This window comes from Macaca nemestrina, chromosome 15 (assembly GCF_043159975.1).
Source record: "Macaca nemestrina isolate mMacNem1 chromosome 15, mMacNem.hap1, whole genome shotgun sequence".
Classification (NCBI taxonomy): domain Eukaryota; kingdom Metazoa; phylum Chordata; class Mammalia; order Primates; family Cercopithecidae; genus Macaca; species Macaca nemestrina.
Genome location: NC_092139.1, coordinates 95,281,892 through 95,301,271, shown reverse-complemented (window position 1 = coordinate 95,301,271; position 19,380 = coordinate 95,281,892). Strand labels below are relative to the sequence as shown.

Genomic DNA, 19,380 nt, shown 5'->3' with positions numbered 1-19,380 from the left:
GGATCACTTGAGGCCAGGGGTTTGAGACCAACCTAGCCAACATGGAGAAACCCCATTTCTAGTAAAAGTACAAAAAATTAGCCAGTGTGGTGGCACATGCCTGTAATCCCAGCTCCCTGGGAGGCTGAGACATGAGAGTTGCTTCAACCCGCGTGGTGGAGGTTGCAGTGAGCTGAGATCACACCACTGCACTCTAGCCTGGGCAACAGAGCAAGACTTTGTCCCAAAAAATAAAAAAGGCCCTGGAGAGCTTCTTCACCCCTGCCATCTTGTGAAGACACTTTGAGAAGGAGGAGCCATCTCTCAACCAGGAAGCCAGCCCTCACCAAACATGGAATCTACCAGAGCTTTGGTCTTGGACTCCCCAGCCTCTAGAACCATGAGAAGTAAGTTTCTATTGTTTGCAAGCCATCCAGTCTACAGTATTTTGTTATAGCAGATTGATTGGACCCAAACATGCCCACAGTTGCAATAACATGTAGCTTTCAGACACAAACGTGCACACTCATCTCTTCAACCATACATCCTTCCAGTCATGCCTCCCCACACACTCACTCACTAGCACCCGCAGCCACCTCGTCTGCACATATACACACACACACCTGGCACAAAGACACCTCACATGCACACACGGTAGCACACTCAGAAATCAGGCTCGTTTGCTCCCTCCCAAGTGAAAAGGTCTCAGGGTCTTCTGCTCTCTGGGTGTGAGTATGCAACTCCATCTGGCTTGAGTCTGCTGGTGCCACACCCCGAAGGCAGGCAGGTGGGTTCGCATGGAGCCTTGCTTGGTGAAAAGTCTCTAAAACCCCCCGCTGGCACCAGGCGTGGCCTCTTTACCTCTCCGGGCGGGCTTGATCTGCGGTGCCTCCGTAACTGGCTGTTCAGGGAGGATCGATCAGCCTCTGTATACACTGGCTACAGAAAACATGATTAACAGTGTTTGGGATCCATTAATTGCACTGGCTGGGAATTCTGAACAATCTCATTTGAGAAGTCACTTAGGAGTATACTTTTGCCTCGATGGAGCACAGGGTGCCTGAAATAGCTGCAAGGGACCAGCACACCCAGGCCAGGCCCCAGTGGCCTGTCTTCGTTAGGGGGAATTTAGGTCACTGAGGCTGTGGGAGGAGAAACTTCCCTCCTCCATAAAGCCCTCCTGGATTGCCACACGGCCCTTCTACAGCCTCTGAAATCTCCTCACACCCCAGTTCAGCGCATGACCTCCTGTCTCGCTGGTTTGAGGTTGTTTTATGTGGATTTGTGCAGCCTCTTTTGTGGTCAGAGACCTTGTCTGTAGTACCCCTTCCCGGAGCCCTGACAGCCATCGTTATCATTATTGTTGTTGTTATTTACCCATGTCCTCAGTCTAGTGCAGGCCTCTAGGGGGTGGGTTCTGTGTGTTTTCCTTCTCTGTGAAATAGGGCTTCATTTGTCCTAAGTGCTCAAAAAGCTCAGATCTGAGTGAATAAAAATAAAACCAGTTTGGCTGTCTTGAGGCACTAGGAAAGATTATCACGGAAAATGTTTTGAGCTTCTTAATCTCTGAAATATGAAAATCTAATTTAAAAAAGAAAGAGAAAAAACTCGGCAAAATGTTTTGGGGTTGCCTTGTGGATGTGTTTGAACCTCAAAACCCCTGCACATTCCTGCCCCTGTCTCATCCCAGAGCCTGAATTTCTGAGAAACCACTGAAGACCTGACCCCAATGCTTAATATTTTTTTTCCCTTTCCAAGCATCTCTCATGGAAGGCATTTTGGATGAAAAGACCTTTGGCATCATGGGTTTTGCAGGATGAATAGGAGTTTGACAGGTGGAGAAGGGAGTTGGGAAAGGGACGTTCAAGCAGAAGAAATGGTGCATGTAAAGGTAAGGCAGTGTGAGGGAGCTGGGTGAGATTACAACAGCATTGCAGATGCAACTTGATATGAGAGTTGGACAGAACCTGAGAGACCTGGAAACTTTAGTCTTTAGTCTTAGGGCACTAGGGAGCCAAGGCAGGGCTTATCAAGAGGGTCATATGATCAGATTTGCATGGTAGGAAGGTCCCTGAGGCTGTAAAGGGAGGTGAGTGGGTCTGGAAGGAGTAAGACTTAAGTCCAGCAAGGAGTCCTGCAAGAATGCTCTTGTTTTGGTGCAAGGAAGAGGTGAGGGTGGCCTGATTGGGGTGTGGGGGAGGGGAGTGGAGAGGATAAGAGGACTTGATTCCAATTTAGGAACCTTGGTATCAGGGCATGGCATACATTCTGCACCTTCGCCTGCCCTGAGCCACCTATTTATGCCTCTAAGACTTTGCTGCTTCTGTTCTCTCTACTGAAAATGTCCTTTCTTACTGATATGGTTAGGCTCTGTGTCCCTACCCAAATCTCATCTCGAATTGTAATCCCCATAATTCCTACATGTCAAGGGAAAGACCAGGTGGGGGTAATTGAATCATGGGGATGGTTTCCGCCATGCTGTCCTTGTGATAGTGAGTTCTCACGAGATCTGATGGTATAATAACGCTCTACCCCCTTCGCTCAACACTTCTCCTTCCTGATGCTTTGTGAAGAAGGTGCCCTGCTTCCCCTTGACCTTCTGCCATGATCATAAGTTTTCTGAGGCCTCCCCAGGCAAGATAGACTGTGAGTCGATTAAACCGCTTTCCTTTATAAGTTACCCAATCTCAGGAAGTTCTTTACAGCAGTGTGAAAACAGAAGAATACATTTACTTTGCCTGCCAAGAACACTCATACTTATTTGCTAGGATCCAGCCCAGGTCTTTTTGTCTGGGAAGCCTCTCTGGTCCACCTTCTCCCCAAGGGCTGGTTGATCTCCTCCCCTTCCCTCTCCCATTACTGTGTGTATCCACCTGTTATTGCATCAATCAGACCACATCGTGACCTTGAGCTGAGGGCCAGGGACTCCTCCTTCTTTAACTTCATACACTGACATCTGTTGCATGCCTGGCTCCCAGTCATTGGCTAGTAAATATGCTGAATGGACAAATGTGTATGAGAACCTCAAGCAGTCTTTCTCAGCTGCCTGCAATCCTACCATCACTGACACATTTGGGAATGGGCACAGATTGTACACAGGTGCATATATGAGTGTGTGTTGTGTATTGGAGCGTGCATTTCCATGAATGTGTGAAGTGAGGTGTGTGTGCACCGTGTGTGGTGTCTCTGAGGGGTGGCAGGGACTGTGAGCATGTGCATGGTCCATGTCGGGGACTGGATTCGTGGTGTGCCAGGCTTGCATGGTTTGTGCCCTGCTATGGTTGGAATGTTTGTGTCACCCTAGAATTTGTACTTTGAAATCTAACACCCAAGGTGATGGTGTTAGGAGGTGGGTCTTTTGGGAGGTGATTAGGTAACGAGAGTCCATCCCTTGTGAATGTGACTAGTGCCCTTATAAAAGTGGCCCCAGAGGGCTTCCTTGCCTGTTCCACCAGGTGAGACGAGAAGTCAGTCTAGGAACCAGGAAGTGGGCGTTCACCTGACTCTGAACCTGCCCATGTGCCTTGATTTTGGATTTCCAGCCTCCAGAACTGTGAGTAGTGAATTCCTGTGGCTCATAAGCCACTCACTCTGTGGTGTTTTGTTACAGCACCTCCCAGAGACCAAGGCATACTCCATCCTGTGCTTCTGCCAGCGCTTCCCAAGCGTCACTCTGGCCACACACCCCTGGAGTGGGGACCTGGTAACGTGCAGGTCTGGATTCAGTGAGGGTTGCTGAGTGTCTGCAGTTCTAACCATCTCCTAGATGCTGCTGGCCAGCACACCACACTTGGCATCGCCAGGCCACTGGCACTCAGAAAGGTCCGAGGACCCACTACAGGTCACCCAGTGAGGCAGCACTTGGAGGAAAACCCAGTTCTCTGCCCCCAGCTCAGGAGGCTGCTGCGGTCCTGGGGGCCCTGCGGATCCCAGGAGGGTCCCCATTCTCTGCCATTCCCTGTTTTACAGGCGCCGTGAGGGTGGTTCCAGCATCAAGGGGTGTTAGCAGGTGGGTTTAATGTTCCCGGGCAATTCTCATGGCTCAGGTGCCAGCAGCCATAATTCACCTACTAAATTACGGCTATAAATTTCCTCAAAGAGATGGGTCCCTAAGCAGGTGAGTGGGCTGATGCTGGTATCATTGAGCAGAGTTCAGTCTTCTGTCCTAATTAAACGGGAGCGTGAGACGGTGCGAGGCCTGGTTCCTGCCACACCAGGTGCCTGCTGTTTCACCAGGTGCCTTGAGTTTGTGGGTCTGAGGAGGCGGGGTGGGCAACCCATGGTGGTACGGGCAGGGGAGGTAGGCTCCGCTGTGTGCCTGTGTGTCCAGTGAAGGAAACCAGGCTCCGTTCTAAGCATCAATCCTGATACTGCTTGTTGTGGGTTAAATGGTGACCCCACCCACTTCCCAGAAGATGTCCCCCAGAAACTGTGAATGTCACTGTTTGGAAAAAATATCTTTGCAGATATAAATAAATAAAGGATCTTGAGACAGTATCAACTGGGATTAGGGAGGGCCCGGAGTCCAGTGACTGGTGTCCTTGGAGAAGGAGAAGGAGGGAGGAGGCCGCAGAAGAGAAGGCCGTGTGGGAATGGAGGCAGAGACTGGAAGGATGCAGCCACCAGCCAAGGAATGCCGGGGGCCACCGGAAGCTGGAAGAGACAAGGAAGGATCCCCCTGAGAGGCTTTGGAGGGAGGATGGCCCTGCTGACGCCTTGATTTCAGGCTTCCGTTTCCAGACTGTCAGGGAATGCATTTCTGTTGTTGTCAGCCAATGAATTTGTGCGAATTTGTCACAACTGCTGCAGGAAAGAAACTGCCATGTGACTCTTGGAGCCTCAGTTTCCTCTTCTGGCATGTGGGGTCCGAGTTGTGTCTTCCACTCAAGCCAGGTGTAGGGCATGGTTCAGCGATGTCTATAAAGTGCCCGCAATAGTCTGTGATTGGCAGCTGGGATGCTTACAAGACGTGGCCTTGGCTGTGGGTGAGGCCCTGGAAAACAGGGTCACCGGGCATAGGATGCATTGACTGAGACTGTGCTTGGAAAAGCCTTTTGCAAACTGTGAAATGAGGGACTGCTCTTTATGTTGATTGGTCTGTGAACCTGGGAGCCCCCAACTGCCCCGAAAGAACCCTCCAGCCCATCATCCACTTTCCACTTTGCCGTTTTTCCTAATTTCTCTTCTACCGATGCTCATATTGATTCGATACTTTTCATGAAACCAACTCATTCTTTCAGCTTAAATGAGCGTATTTAAAAAGGACACTTTATACTGCCAGAGTAAATGAAAAGCACGTTCCACTTGCCCTGAAAAGACGGTGACCTTAAACAAAAGTGCAACAAAAACAAAGCAGAGCGATCTGTGAAAGTCCAGCCAGGCGCTACCGTCCACTGAGGGCTCTCAGCCTGAGGTCTGCTTGGTTTTTGTTTAAAAGGGAGCTAGCAAAAGGGGAGGCGTTAAAGACCCATCAGCACCAAACTGAGGTTTTCTTCTTGTTAGTAATCAGGAAAGTGATCAGAAAGGAAACAATGATTTCATTTACAATCTTTTTTTTTTTTTTTTTTTTGAGATAGAGTCTTGCTCTGTCACTCAGGCTGGAGTGCAGTGGTATGATCATGGCTCACTGCAGCCACAAACTCCTGGGTTCAAGCCATCTTCCTGCCTCAGCCTCCCAAGTAGCTGGCACTACAGGCACACACCACCATACCTGACTAATTTTTAAACTTTTTGTAGAGCTGGGGTCTCGCTATGTTGCCCAGGGTGGTCTTGAACTCCTGAGCTCAAGCAATCCAACTGCCTCAACCTCCCAGAGTGCTGGGATTTCAGGCATGATCCACGACACCTGGGCATTCGTTATGTAATTGTTAATGCTGAGTCAATCCCAGAGACTCTCCAAGGGACGTCATTCCTCTTGAAATTCTTTTTCAGACCTTCTGTCTACACCGGGAAGAAAGTCTCAGCTTGGTGCTGATGTGTCTTTAATGCCTGTCTAGCCTCACTGAACTTCCTTTACAACAAAAAGAGGGAAGACAGACCTTGGGCTCGAAGTGCCAGGAAAAAAACAGTAATGGTTGTCTGAGATTTAGTGACTTTTTTATTTTTTATTTTTGAGACAGGGTCTCCCTTTGTCACCCAGGGCTGGAGTGCAGTGACGCGAACACAGCTCACTGCAGCCTCGACCTGTCAGGCTCAAGCGATCCTCCTGTTTCAGCCATTCAAGTAGCTGGGACTACAGGCACACGACACCAGGCCTGGCTAATTTTTGTATTTTTTGTAGAGACAGGGTTTTGCCATGTTGCCCAGGCTGGTCTTGAACTCCTGAGCTCAAGCGATCCGCTCTCCTCGGCCTCCCGAAGTGCTGAGATTATAGGCGTGAGCCACCGTGCCTGACCTAGTGACATCTTTTGTTTGCATTGTGTTTATTTTAATTTCCTTTTCAGTGATTATTATTATTATTATTATTATTATTTTGAGACGGAGTCTCGCTCTGTTGCCCAGGCTGGAAGGCAGTGGCCCGATCTCAGTTCACTGCAAGCTCTGCCTCCCGGGTTTACGCCATTCTCCTGCCTCAGCCTCCCAAGTAGCTGGGACTACAGGCGCCCGCTACCTCGCCCGGCTAGGTTTTTTTTGTATTTTTGTATTTTTAAATTTTTTTTATTTTTATTTTTTTTTGAGACGGAGTCTCGCTCTGTCGCCAAGGCTGGAGTGCAGTGGCCGGATCTCGGCTCACTGCAAGCTCCACCTCCCGGGTTCCGGCCATTCTCCTGCCTCAGCCTCCCGAGTAGCTGGGACTACAGGCGCCCGCCACCTCGCCCGGCTAGTTTTTTGTATTTTTTAGTAGAGACGGGGTTTCACCGTGTTAGCCAGGATGGTCTCGATCTCCTGACCTCGTGATCCGCCCGTCTCGGCCTCCCAAAGTGCTGGGATTACAGGTGTGAGCCACCGCGCCTGGCCCCTTTTCAGTGATTATTACATGGTGTTTCCAGTTTTCCATAATGATGATCTAAAGCTTCCTTGCAAAATAAGGTTATTTAAGAGAATCAGTTTGAAGAAAACATAATGTCCAGAAAATGTTTGTTCAGGGGCCACATGGATAGAACAGGACTCAGGAAGGAGAGACTAGAGCCTGGCAACTGCCATTCTGTGGGGGTGGGAACCACTGCAGGTCTTGAGCAGAGGAGGGACCACCCGTGGCTGTCTCCCTGATGATGCTGTGTTCCCAGAATCAGGCCCAGGCCTGTCCTGAGTCCATGAGGCCCCAGGCCCTGAACTTCCTTGGTGATGGAGAAATATAGAGAGACAATAAGGCAGTGAACCGTGGCAGAGGGTTTATGAGGCGGCCATGCTCGAATGGTCAAAAGTTAGGGAAAATGTATTTATTACAACACTTTTCATGGGCAAGTTATCATTTTGTCAAACTTTATTAGAGGGACTAATTAATGGGTTGTAAAAAGTACTAGTGCGTGGCCAGAGAAAGAGCTGGTCCCGGGGACATTGGCAGCCCCAGGATTTATGACCCCACTGTTCCCCATTTATTAATGTGGAGAAGGTGCGTGGAGTGGGTTATATATGGGCTGGTGCAGAGCCGCCCTCCCTCCCGGGAGGCTGGTGGGCTTGTGAGGGGGTGAAGGCAGGAGTCCTCCAGCCGCTGCCTTCTAGGGAAAGGCAGGTGGGGAGGCAGGTAGAGAGAGGCAGGAGGCCTGGGCGAGGAGGGAGACATCTGCCTGCGTGACCTTGGGTGACATTTTCCTCTCAACCTCAGTGTCCTCATCTCTGCACCTCAGGGCAGATGTGAGGAGCTAGGAAGGTCTTGAGTGGGAATACGCGATAGAAACTGTGAAGTGCTCTGCACTACATAAATTATAAAGCGCTCGGTGGCTGAAGGATGGTGTGGTTATATGGTGTTATATTAGGCAGACACCATGAATGACATTGAGGGAGCCCCACTGTATGGCAGGAACTGTGCAAATGCTTCTCTTGTTTCATTAATGCGAATCCATGCTCCTTCTCCAGACCCTTGCCTTCTCATCTCTAAGCATTCAGCTCAGGTGCCTCTTCCTCCAGGGAGCCCTCCTGACTGCCCCCACGTGATGCACAGTGCTCAGTTCATTTCCTCTGCAGCTCCATGCAATCTTGACTTATTTAGCGACTGGTTCACTTTGCTGTGTATTGTGTTTCCTCCACGTGATAACAGAGCAGAGACTGTGTTCACCTTGTCCCCTGCTCTCTTCTCAGTGCCTAACACAGTAGGGGCTCAATGCATGTCTGCTGAGTAGATGAGGGAGGGCCTGCGGGCATAAAGACTGGGAGGTGGGGTCATGCGGGACACACGCAAGGAAGTGAAAGCAAGCCACTCGTTGGGTGGTGACTAGAGCAGGCACTCAATAAATGCAGTCGCCAGGTGGGAGGGTGGATCTGGGCCCCTTCCTGACCCCCTCCACACAGCAGGGGGGTCAGCTGGGGCTCGATCTTCTGGCACAAGCCCCCTGTGTCCAGGCTGTGAGTTATGGGCTGGCTGAGCTAGGCTCCCAACCCTCTGACCCTCGGAGGCAACAACATCCCAGCGCTTTGGGTGAGAACCTGTATCGTTACCTGCTGTTTCTCAAAGGCCCCCTCAGCTGCACACCTGAATAAAGAGTGTGGATATTGCGGAGGGGAGGGAGTTCCCAGGCTGAAAACACCCACAGCAGAAACTGACCAAGGTCAGGAAGTGGAGAGGACTGGAATGTCCTAGGAACATGGGTTCAAATCCTGGCTCCCCCACTTAGCAGCTGTGAGACCTTGGGCACGTCATTCAACACTCAGCCTCATTTTTCCCATCTGTACAGTGGGATGCTAAGGGTGCACCCCTCACCAGGCTGGTGCGGGGATGTGAGATGACATCTGGGAAGCTCCTGGCACCAGGAGGTCTTTGGGACCTGGGAGAGCCTCACCCTGTTCTGTCTGAGTCCTGCTAGGGCTGGGGGCAGGAGGCAGGCGCCTCCGTGACTCAGGCTCAGCTTTCACCTGTGCTGAGCCTCGTGACTTCTGTGAGGACAGCTGGCCCCTGGCTGGGAAACGAGTTCTCCTTTTGGTCTCTTGAAGGGTGTGGTATGAGGTCAGTGAGTGTTAACCTGGCAGGGACTGTTCCCTCTGCAGGGTCAGGGGGAGGACAGGAGACGAAGGTGGCTTTGAGCCACAAGGAGTGAATGACCCGTAGTCTGCACCTCTGCAGCGGGGGACTCATGCATACTGGTCGTCACCCTCACTGCCCCCAGCTCGGGGCTGGCACTGTTCTGCCCAGCCCTGGGACTGCTATGAGGGGCCGCTTCTGATGGAGCTTCACAGGCCTTGCTCATTCCCTCCTCCCCACGATGCTAGGAGGTTGGCATGGAAATCCCATTATCCAGTAGAGGAAGCTGAGGCTCCGAAGCTTAAGTGACGTAACTCCATAGGACTGTCTGGTACCGGGTGCTGGCCAACTGTGAAGGTGTAAAACACAAAGTTCACACCCTCAAGAACCTTCTAGCCCAATGGGGGAGATGGACCCAGAACGTCAGATTAAGGTGAGAGACAGACTTCAGGACCAGAGGAGCTTCCTGGAGGAAGGGACATTTTAGCTGGGTATTGCACATGAATTTACCCAGTACAGAAAAAGGAACGAGCATGTGCACAGGTGCGGAGGCTGAAAAGGGACTGCTGCCTGGTTTGATGGGGCTGGAATAAAGAGGGGAAGTTGGGATATGGAAGGATGTGAGTCAGACAAAGTCAGTAGGTACGAGTCCATGAAAAGCCCTGGAGGGCAGGCCAAGGAGTTTGGCTGAGAGGAGAGATGTGATGGACAAGGCTGCCTGCTGTAGCTACACCACTGACTCGTTTGTCAATAAGATGCTTCCAGAATGAGTGCACAGATCTTCACTATTCATGACAGCTCCACCTCTTCCCCAGCTCTGTGGGCAGATCTTCTAACTCTTGGTGAGAAGGTGGCCTGGTAGCAACTCATATGCCTGAGTCTGGCGGTGCAGATGGAGGAAGAACAGGAATCCCCACGATTCCCAAGTCAGTGGTCATCAACAGATGGCTAGAAACCCTTCCCTGGGAGGCCGCTAATTTTTTTTTTTTTTAAACAGAGTCTTGAGCTGTCACCCAGGCTGGAGTACAGTGGCACAATCACAGCTCACTGCAGCCTCAAACTCCTGAGCTCAAGAGATTCTCCCATGTCAGCCTCCTGAGTAGCTAGGACTACTAGATACACACCACCACACTTGGCTATTTTTTATTTTTGTAGAGAGAGGGTCTTGCTATGTTGCCCAGGTTGGTTTTGAATTCCTAGCTTCAAGCGATCCTCCTGCCTCAGCCTCTAAATTTTGATCACCCACTCCTTTCGGCCAACTGGGCTTCATACCAGTATGGCATGTACTGAGCAGGTTTGGTTAATAGCAAGGATCACCTCTTGAAATAATCTGGAAAGAAGGGAAGTGCAATGCCAAACTGACCCAAAGAAAGATGATGCATTTACTGGAATGCATGAACTCTCCTTGGGAGTATATAAGAGAACCAGGGCAGGGCAGAACAGGGTGCCTTCTACCCAGACAGTGACCAAGGGCTCAGTGTGATGGCCGCGGATCCTTTGTTACACCTTGTTGTGGTTCTTGCTACTATCTCTAAGTTGTTTAACTTTGTTTTTGAGTGATTTAATCCCTTTGAGAGGGCGGCCAAGGATTCTAGTTTTTGAGACTGAGCCAGGAACATTCAAAGGTTGCAAGCAGCTGCCTGTAGAAAGGGGAGGCATGGTTATTAGGGGGAAAAGGCCAGATACCCATGGATGCCAAACAAGGATATACCTGTTTTGGACACCTTGGAGGGGCACAAGTTGTGGGAGGCTGCTATTGTGCTAGAAATTTTCTCTGGGCATCTTGTTTTCTGTCTCTCTCTCTTTCTTTCCCCCGTTCCTCTTTCTTTCCCTTTCCCTTTCCTTTCCTTCTTCCTTTCCTTTCTTTCCTTCTTTCTTTCTTTCTTTCTTTCTTTCTTTCTTTCTTTCTTTCTTTCTTTCTTTCTTTCTTTCTTTCTTTCTTTCTTTCTTTCTTTCTTTCTTTCTTTCTCTTTCTTTTTTCTTTCTTTCTTTCTCTGTCTTTCTTTGTTTCTTTCTCTTTCTTTCTTTCCTTCCTTCCTTCTTTCCCTCCCTCCCCTTTCCTTCCTTCCTTCCTTCCCTCCCTCCCTCCCTCCCTCCCTTCTTTCTTTCTTTCTTTCTTTCTTTCTTTCTTTCTTTCTTTCTTTCTTTCTTTCTTTCTTTCTTTCTTTCTTTCTTTCTTTCTTTCTTTCTTTCTTTCTTTCTTTCTTTTTCTTCCCTCCCTCCCTTCCCTTCTCTCTTCTCTCTCTCTCCCCTTCCCTTTCCTCTCTCTCCCCTTCCCTCTCCCTCTCCCTTCCCTTCCCTTTATTTCTTGACAGGGTCTCACTCTGTCATCCAGGCTGGAGTTCAGTGGCACAATCAGAGCACACCGCAGCCTCGGCCTCCCTGGGCTCAGGTAATTATCCCACCTTAGCCTCTTGAGTAGCTGGGACTACAGGCATACACCATCACACCTGGCTAATTTTTGTATTTTTTGTAGAGACGGAGTTTCACCATGTTGCCCAGGCTGGTCTCAAACTTCTCCTGGGTTCAAGTGATCCACCTGTCTCAGCCTCCAAAAGCCTGTTGTCTTTAGAATCAAACCCAATCTTCTCAGCAATCTGCCAGACTCAGCAATCTGACTGCCCTGCCCACCTCTTTCTCTTCTTCCTGTTCCCCTCCTGCCCACTCTGCTGTGCCCCATCTTCCTCTTCCTCACAAATGAAGGGTCCCGGTCTGTTTTGTTTTTTGCCCAACCCTGGGGGCCTAGCACAGTGCCTGGCACACAGTAGGTGCTCATTAGATGGGTGGAGATAGGATGAGTGATGTTTTGCAGGTGAACACATCTCATTGAACACATCTCATTGAATCGCGACAGCTGCCCTGTGGGAAGGTTGAGACAGGCCAGGACCTACCAAGGAGGGACAGCCGAGAGGGGCATTTGGAAGCTGTCTGTTGATCTCTTCCACCTTGGCTCATGGGACTTGTCTGAGGCTACACAGTGGACTAAGTCTTAGACCTTCTGCCCCAAATCCAGAACCTGGGGTCCGTGTCTCCATCTCTTTATTCAGAAATTTGCCTCCCAGTAGGATCTTGTGGCCAGGATGGACAGAGTTCTTTCCAGGATTTTTGCAGTATTGATGGGTGATAGGACGAGGGTACCCAGTGCTGACGTGGCACCCTAGGATCTAGGAGTGGGTTGTTGGTGGTGGGGCGTTGTCCCTTGTCCAGCCATCCCAGCCTCTTTGCTTTCCCTCCCCATCTCTTCTTTTCTCCTTCTACAGAAGTCTAGGAATCCTCTTGGCACCTCACTTTGGGCCTCGGAGAGCCCAGTTGTGACCAGGTATGGTGAGGGCATGGGGTGAGCCTCCAAGCTTCTCAGGCTTAGAGCCAAGGAGGAGGAAGCTGTATATGTCGGCAAGCATTGGACACCTACTGTATACCAGACATTGGGGCATGGAGAGAAACAGACAGGATTCCTGCTCCAGATGCAACACCTTGAAGTGTCAGAGACATCAAAGATATCTGAAGTGTCAACAGAGATGAAAAGGGGGACTCAGGTTGGGCAGTCCTAGAAGGGGAAAAGAAAGACCCCAGAGAGGTCCTGCTTGGGGCAAATCTTGAAAGATAAACCATTGTTTTACAGATAGATAAAAGGAATTCCAGGTAGAAGGCATGGCCTAGACAAAGGCATGAAGGTGGAAAACTACCTGATTCCTCTAAGAGACTTCCCTGAGAGTGTCAGAGGAACCAGTGGCAGGGTCAGGCTCTTTCTTTTTTAATTTAACTTTATTTTTTCGAGGCGGAGTCTTGCTCTTGTCACCCAGGCTGCAATGCAATGGCATGATCTCAGCTCACTGCAACCTCCGCCTCCTGGGTTCAAGCAATTCTGCCTCAGCCTCCTGAGTAGCTGGGATTACAGGTGGGCACCACCACACCTTGCTAATTTTTATATTTTTAGTAGAGACAGGGTTTCACCATGTTGGCTAGACTGGTCTCGAACTCCTGACCTCAGGTGATCCACCCACCTTGGCCTCCCAAAGTGCTGGGATTAGGGGTGTGAACCACTGCACCCAGCCAGTCAGGCTCTTTCTAGGAGCTCTTCAGGAAGACTATCTGCAGAGATCAAGAAGCCTGATCTCTACCTGCGGGTGCTGGTTGCCCGGCGGGGGTGCATTTAATCCAGTTACGAAAACAAACTCTGCCAGTATTCTGGTGCCTGCTTTCTCTGCATGTAAATAGAGGTCACTAATCGCGGTAGAAATTTGGGCTCCATTAAAGCAACACCCACCCCCACCACTAATTTGGAAGCCCTGTTGGTAGTATGAGTGCCTGTGCATCTTCCAGAAGATGTTCTGTTTTCTTTAAAGAGCTGAATTATTCAGTTAGCAACTCAACAAATATTTATCCAGTGTGTTCAGCATGCCGACACCATCCTGCCCTCGAGGGGCTGCCATTCCCACTGGGGAGATGCAGAGGTACAGCTGTGCTGGGTGCAGTGTAGAATAAAACCCTTTCTGAAGGGTCTTGGTTTGACTTGCTCAGAAGCGAGGACTCAAAGGCAAGTAGTTTGTTTGAGAAATGAATCCAGGAAGCACTTGAAGGGGGGTGGGGCAGTGAGACAGGGAGAGGGAGGCAGCTAATACAGGGAGTGTGGGTTGAGTCAGTTACCATGATAGGCAACTGGAGTTCAAGACTGTAGGACCTCAGGGAGACCATGTAGAATATACTTAGAGGTGTGTACCCTGTGAGGAGAGGGAGCTGAGGTATTGATACACTATCTTCCCAGAGTCATTAGTTTCTAGCACTTCCAGTGTGCCTTCTGCAGTTCCAGAAACTCAATCCTGGCCAGGCGCAGTGGCTCAAACCTGTAATCTCAGCACTTTGGGAGGCTGAGGCAGGAGGTTTGCCTGAGGTCAGGAGTTTGAGATCAGCCTGGCCAAGATGATGAAACCTCGTCTCTGCTAAAAATACAAAAATTAACTGGGTGTGGTAGTACATGCCTGTAATCCCAGTTACTTAGGAGGCTGAGGCAGGAGAATCACTTGAACCCAGGAGGCGAGGTGGAGGTTGCAGTGAGCTGAGATCATACCATTGTACTCTAGCCTGGGCGACAGAGCAAGATGCTGTCTCAAAAAACAAAAAACAAAACAAAACACAAAAACAGAAATGCAATCCTGGAGCTGGCATTTGGACTTCCTGGATAATACAGAGATTGTCAGGCATGACGAACACAAGTAGGGTACTGTATTAGTTTCCTGTGGCTGTTGCAAGAAATTTTCACCCATTTAGTGTCTTTAAACAACACACATTTACCATTGTACAATGCTGGAGGTCAGAAGTACTAAAATCAAGGTGTTAGCAGGGCAGTGTTCCATCCAGAGGCTCTAGGGGGAGGAAAATCCATTTCCTTGCCTTTTCTAGCTTTTACAGGCCACTCACATTCTTAGCTTGTGACACTTTCTTCCATCTTAAAAATTAGCATTGTAGCATCTTCCAATCTCTCTGTTTCTGTCATTATATCACCTTCTCTTACTCTAATCCTCCTGCTTTCCTCTTATAAGGACCAAGATAATCCAAGATAACCACTGCCCCCCGACCCCCAATCTCAAGGTCATTAATTTAATCACATTTGTAAAATTCTATTGCCAGGTAAGGTAACATATTCACAGGTTCTGGGGATTAGGATATGGACGTCTCTGGGAGGCCATTATTCTGTCTACCACAGAGATCTTCAGCATCTGCTTTAGGTGGGTGCAGAGAGGCTGTCCAAGGGCAAGGACATCATGATTGAATGTGAAAGATGAAAAAGAGTTTCTCTGTGCAAGAAAAGTGACCAGACAGAGGATGTGTCTTCTCTGTGCTGACTTGGTGGCCTGAGCTGGTACATTTGAGGCCTGATGAGAGGCCAGTGTAAATGGAACAGAGTAAGGGGGTGGGCAAAAAGGGCAGAGATGCAGAGGGTGATGACCTGAGACCCATCAGTGAGACTGCATCCCCCAACACTTGTCGGCTGTGGAAGGATCTCAGAGTTTTAATTTTTTTGAGATGGAGTCTCGCTCTGTCACCCAGGCCAGAGTGCAGTGGTGTGATCTTGGCTCACTGCAACCTCTGCCTCCTGGGTTCAAGGGGACCATGCCCAGCTAATTGTTGTATTTTTAGTAGAGACGAGGTTTCACCATGTTGGCCAGGCTTGCCTTGAACTCCTGACCTCAAGTGATCCACCTACCTTGGCCTCCCAAAGTGCTGAGATGACAGGCGTGAGCCACCATGCCTGGCCAGTCTCCGAGTTTATTCTGAGTGAAAGGGAGCTTGTCACAGCATTCTAAGCAGGGCAGTAATCCGATTTGCATTTTGGGACTCTCACTCTGGCTGCTGCCTGGCGGATGGGTTAGTGGGGTGAGCACGAGAGGCAGGAGGACTATGTCCTGAGCCTGGCATGAGATGTGTTCGGGACAGAGGAGGGGGCAGGGGATGGATAAATGTAATGAGACTTGAAGAATACTGAAGAGGTCGAAACAATGAGGTTGTTGATAGATTGGTGCCCAAAGAGGAATTAAAATTGGAACTTCCTTCTGTTGGAGGAAATTTAGTGGCACCAACCCCAATCATGGATTTTAGACAAAGTGGCTGATTAACATATATGAAAGCATGCTTGGCAAATGGGAAGAATCCCAACTCTTTCCTGTGAAGCATCACCAAACTCAGTGGCCATAGCCCATAGTTGGTGTAGGGTGAGGTAGGAGGGTGATCTTGGAGGTAGGGGCTGAGGCTTGTAGCCAATTTTTCTCCTTTCCTCTCTCCCTCCTTCCTTCCATTCTTTCTTTTCAGTTCAAATAGTTTTTATTTTACACTTGATCTTAGCCACTTGAAAAGGCCGATAAGTGATTCTCTTATTTTAAAACTGAAAGAAGAAAGCATTATTACACTAAGAAACTTCAAACTGCCTTAGCTGTGTATTAAGTAAAAAGTCAGTCTTGCTCTACTTCATTCCTGCATTACCACTTTCCAAAGACAACCACTGCTAGCAGTTCCTTATGTGACCTTACAGGCATTTTCATGGTGGTTTGCTTTCTCATGGGTTTTATAATTTGGAATTGCAAGCTCATCTTATGCATGGCGTTATCTGTGGGAATCTTAAATGTCATGGTTGAGGGTGTCTGGTTCAGCATTTGTTTCTGCCTTGTTTTCCGTAATATCATCACCCCTGGTCTGGGGTTTATGTTTTTCTCAGTTTGGGTGTTCCCATCTATACGTGTAGTTCAAATTTAAACACCAAATTGGTATGATCACAGGTCCATAGTCATACAGTCTTAGGGGAGCTTTTTTTTTCCTGAGCCCAAGCCAAGACAGACAAAATTCCTTGTTGCTGTTCTTTGCCTGCACACAAATTTTCCCCTACTTTATTATTTATTTGAGAATATTACCTTTTGGGGACACTGATTTTAGGTAGCAGTCTCAGTTCCAACACTCCACCTTTGGAGGGCTCCAGGCTTTGCCTCCTGTCCCCATATGGCTGTTAAAACTCTATCCCCTCAATTCCTAGTAGTCTCTCATATACCTTGCACCTTCAAATCTCCCCCATTTCAAAGAAATGGAACTCTCCTGTCAATCATTCTCTTTGTGTGTTGGGGAAGCAGTGTCATTTAATGGGTAATAGTGGCTTTCAGACTTCCTGAGTTTGAATCTCAGCCTTACCACTCACTAAAGAGGTGACCCTGGGCACTCATTACTGAATTTTTCTAAGCCTCAGTTTCCTCATCTATAAATTGGGAATGACAATATTTTCTACCTTATAGGAGTCTTACAAGGGCTAAATAAGGCAATGAATTTGACTACCTAAAATAGTGTATATTAATCCCTCAATAAATGTTGACAATTGTAATACAACTATGTCCTTATGTTTTTACACAAATGGGTTCACAGGAGGCTCACTGTTCTGCACAACCCTTTTTCTGTAGATTGGTCTGCATCAGCCCAAATGGTTCCATGTTCTTCTTTTTAATGGCTGCATAGTACTCCTTTGCATGGATGCACCACAGTTCATTTAACCTGGGACCTGTTGGCAGGCCTTTCAGACGTGTGCAATTTTTCCCTGAGACCAACACCACTGTGATCAGCATCCTGGTACGTCCATCATCATTCACTCAGTCCATTTTGCCTCCAGATCAAGTCCACAGAGTGAGACTGCTGTGTGAAAATGAAGCCTTGTTTAGAGACCATTTCCCTCCATCTTTATTTCTTTATTCCCTTTCCTGAATGACACCCAGGGGATGTGATGGCTGGAGGGAAATGCACAGCAAAGGATTCAAAAGTTGTGTGCATGAACATCTCCCCCTGTTTTTTTTTTTTTTCTCCTAGAGTTGAAAGATACCTTGATTAGACAGTAATTAAAGTGTTTTGGACAGCACAAGGCACTAATAGCCTCCCAGGTGCTTAATAAGTGTCAAGGCTGCCAAGATAAAAATTTATTTAGCATTATAACAGGCTCTATGGATGCCAAATTTGCCTACAGCCATGGCACCGTAATGTTGGGGAATGGGAACAGGGTCAAAGCTTTAGTGCCCATTGGAAAAGGCAACCAAGGCAGCAATGTGGGTAGGTCAAGAGCACTAGTTGGGACCCAGACAAATCTGGGTTCTAAGCCAGTCATTGCCACTTACTAGTTCCAGGAGCATGGCCAAGTTGTGGACCTTCTCTGAACTTCAGTGTCATCACTTATAGATCAAGGCAAATATCTAACTTATTGGGTTCTGAGAGGCCATGGGTGCAGTCATTAAGAATGTGAACTGTTTGGGAGGCCGAGGCAGGTGGATCACTTGAGGCCAGAAGTTCGAGACCAGCCTGGCCAACATGGTGAAACTCCATCTCTACTAAAAATACAAAAATTAGCCAGGCATGGTGGCACACACCTGTAGTCCCAGCTACTTGGGAGGCTGAGGCAGGAGAATCACTTGAACTCGGGAGGTGGAGGTTGCAGTGAGCCAAGATCACACCACTGTACTCCAGCCTGGATGACAGAGAGAGACTGTCTCAAAAAAAAAAAAAGTAAACTCTGGGTTCTGGTCCAGCCACTTCTACTCATTAGCTGATGACCCTGGGTAGGATTCTGAATGTTTTTGAGTGTTAGTTTCCTCATCCGTAGTGTGGCTATAATAATAATCCTATAAGCCCACCTTATAGAATTGTGGTTAAGACAAGAAAATGTATGCAAAGGACTTAGCCCAGTGCTTGGCCCAGATTAAATCCTCAAAAATCAGTACCTCACATTATTAGTGTTAGAAATTTGTTGAGTGTTAAATGAGATAATGCATATACAACTGAAAAAAAGGTATAATGTATATGTAATAGTTAAGGAAGGCAATGCCACCTGCTGTAACAGATGCAATTGTCACTTCAGTGGTTTAACACATTATAAGTTTATTTCTCACTAATGTTACAACCCACTGCTGGCATTTCTGGTTGGGCAATCTGCCTCCATGCGGTGACTCAGGCACTCAGGCTCCTTCTATCTTGCGGCTCTACCATTTTCAACACTTACTTTGAACTCTGTTCCATTCAGCAGGTGGGTGGGGAAAGAGAGACTGAGGAGACACACCTGCTTGTTAATCACTTCAGCCCTGAAGTTATGCACATCACTTTCTCTCACAGTCTATTGGTCAGAGTTAGTCACATGGCCCTACCTAGATGCAAAGGAACCTGGGAAATGTAGTCTATGCATGATTAACTGCAGCCCAAGAAAAACTGTGGCCCAAGAAAAACTCATTTCCAGGGGGTGACCTGGAAATGACTCAAGAGTTGGGTACTGACTCAAGAGTGGGTTAGAGCTGGGGGTGTGTACAGGGTATGTCTCCCTTCCTTAAGCCAGGGGCGATGTTGGTGCTGGAGGCTGCATCATTCCCTAGACCAAGTTTGTCCAACCTGGTGCCTGCATACCACATGCAGCCCAGGATGGCTTTGAATGAGGCCCAACACAAAATTGTAAACTTTCTTAAAATATTGTGAGTTTTTTATTTTTATATTTTACAATTTTTTTTTTTTTTTTAGCTCATCAGCCATCATTAGTGTTAGTGTATTTTATGTGTGGTTCAAGACAATTTTTTTCTTTTAATGTGGCCCAGGGAGCCAAAAAATTGGATGCCCCTGCCCTAGACAGAGGGTAATGACAGCAGTGATCCCCGTTGGAGCACTGGACACAGAGCACTCCGCCCCTGTGATCACATCTAACCCCCCAAACAGCCCCAACAGGGCATTTTCATTATTACCATCACTCATGTCATGCACAGGTGAGGAAACTGAGGCACAGCGTG

General features: G+C 48.4%; 1 long non-coding RNA gene across 1 annotated transcript in view; it reads left to right on the top strand.

The window, feature by feature from the left end:
- Positions 1-3,437: 3,437 nt before the first annotated feature.
- The window catches only part of LOC105495735 (uncharacterized), a 30,874-nt gene continuing 14,931 nt past the window's right edge, over positions 3,438-19,380 (top strand). The window contains exon 1 of the long non-coding RNA XR_011614038.1: positions 3,438-3,532. This is a non-coding gene — a long non-coding RNA (uncharacterized lncRNA). The remainder of the gene's footprint in view (positions 3,533-19,380) is intronic.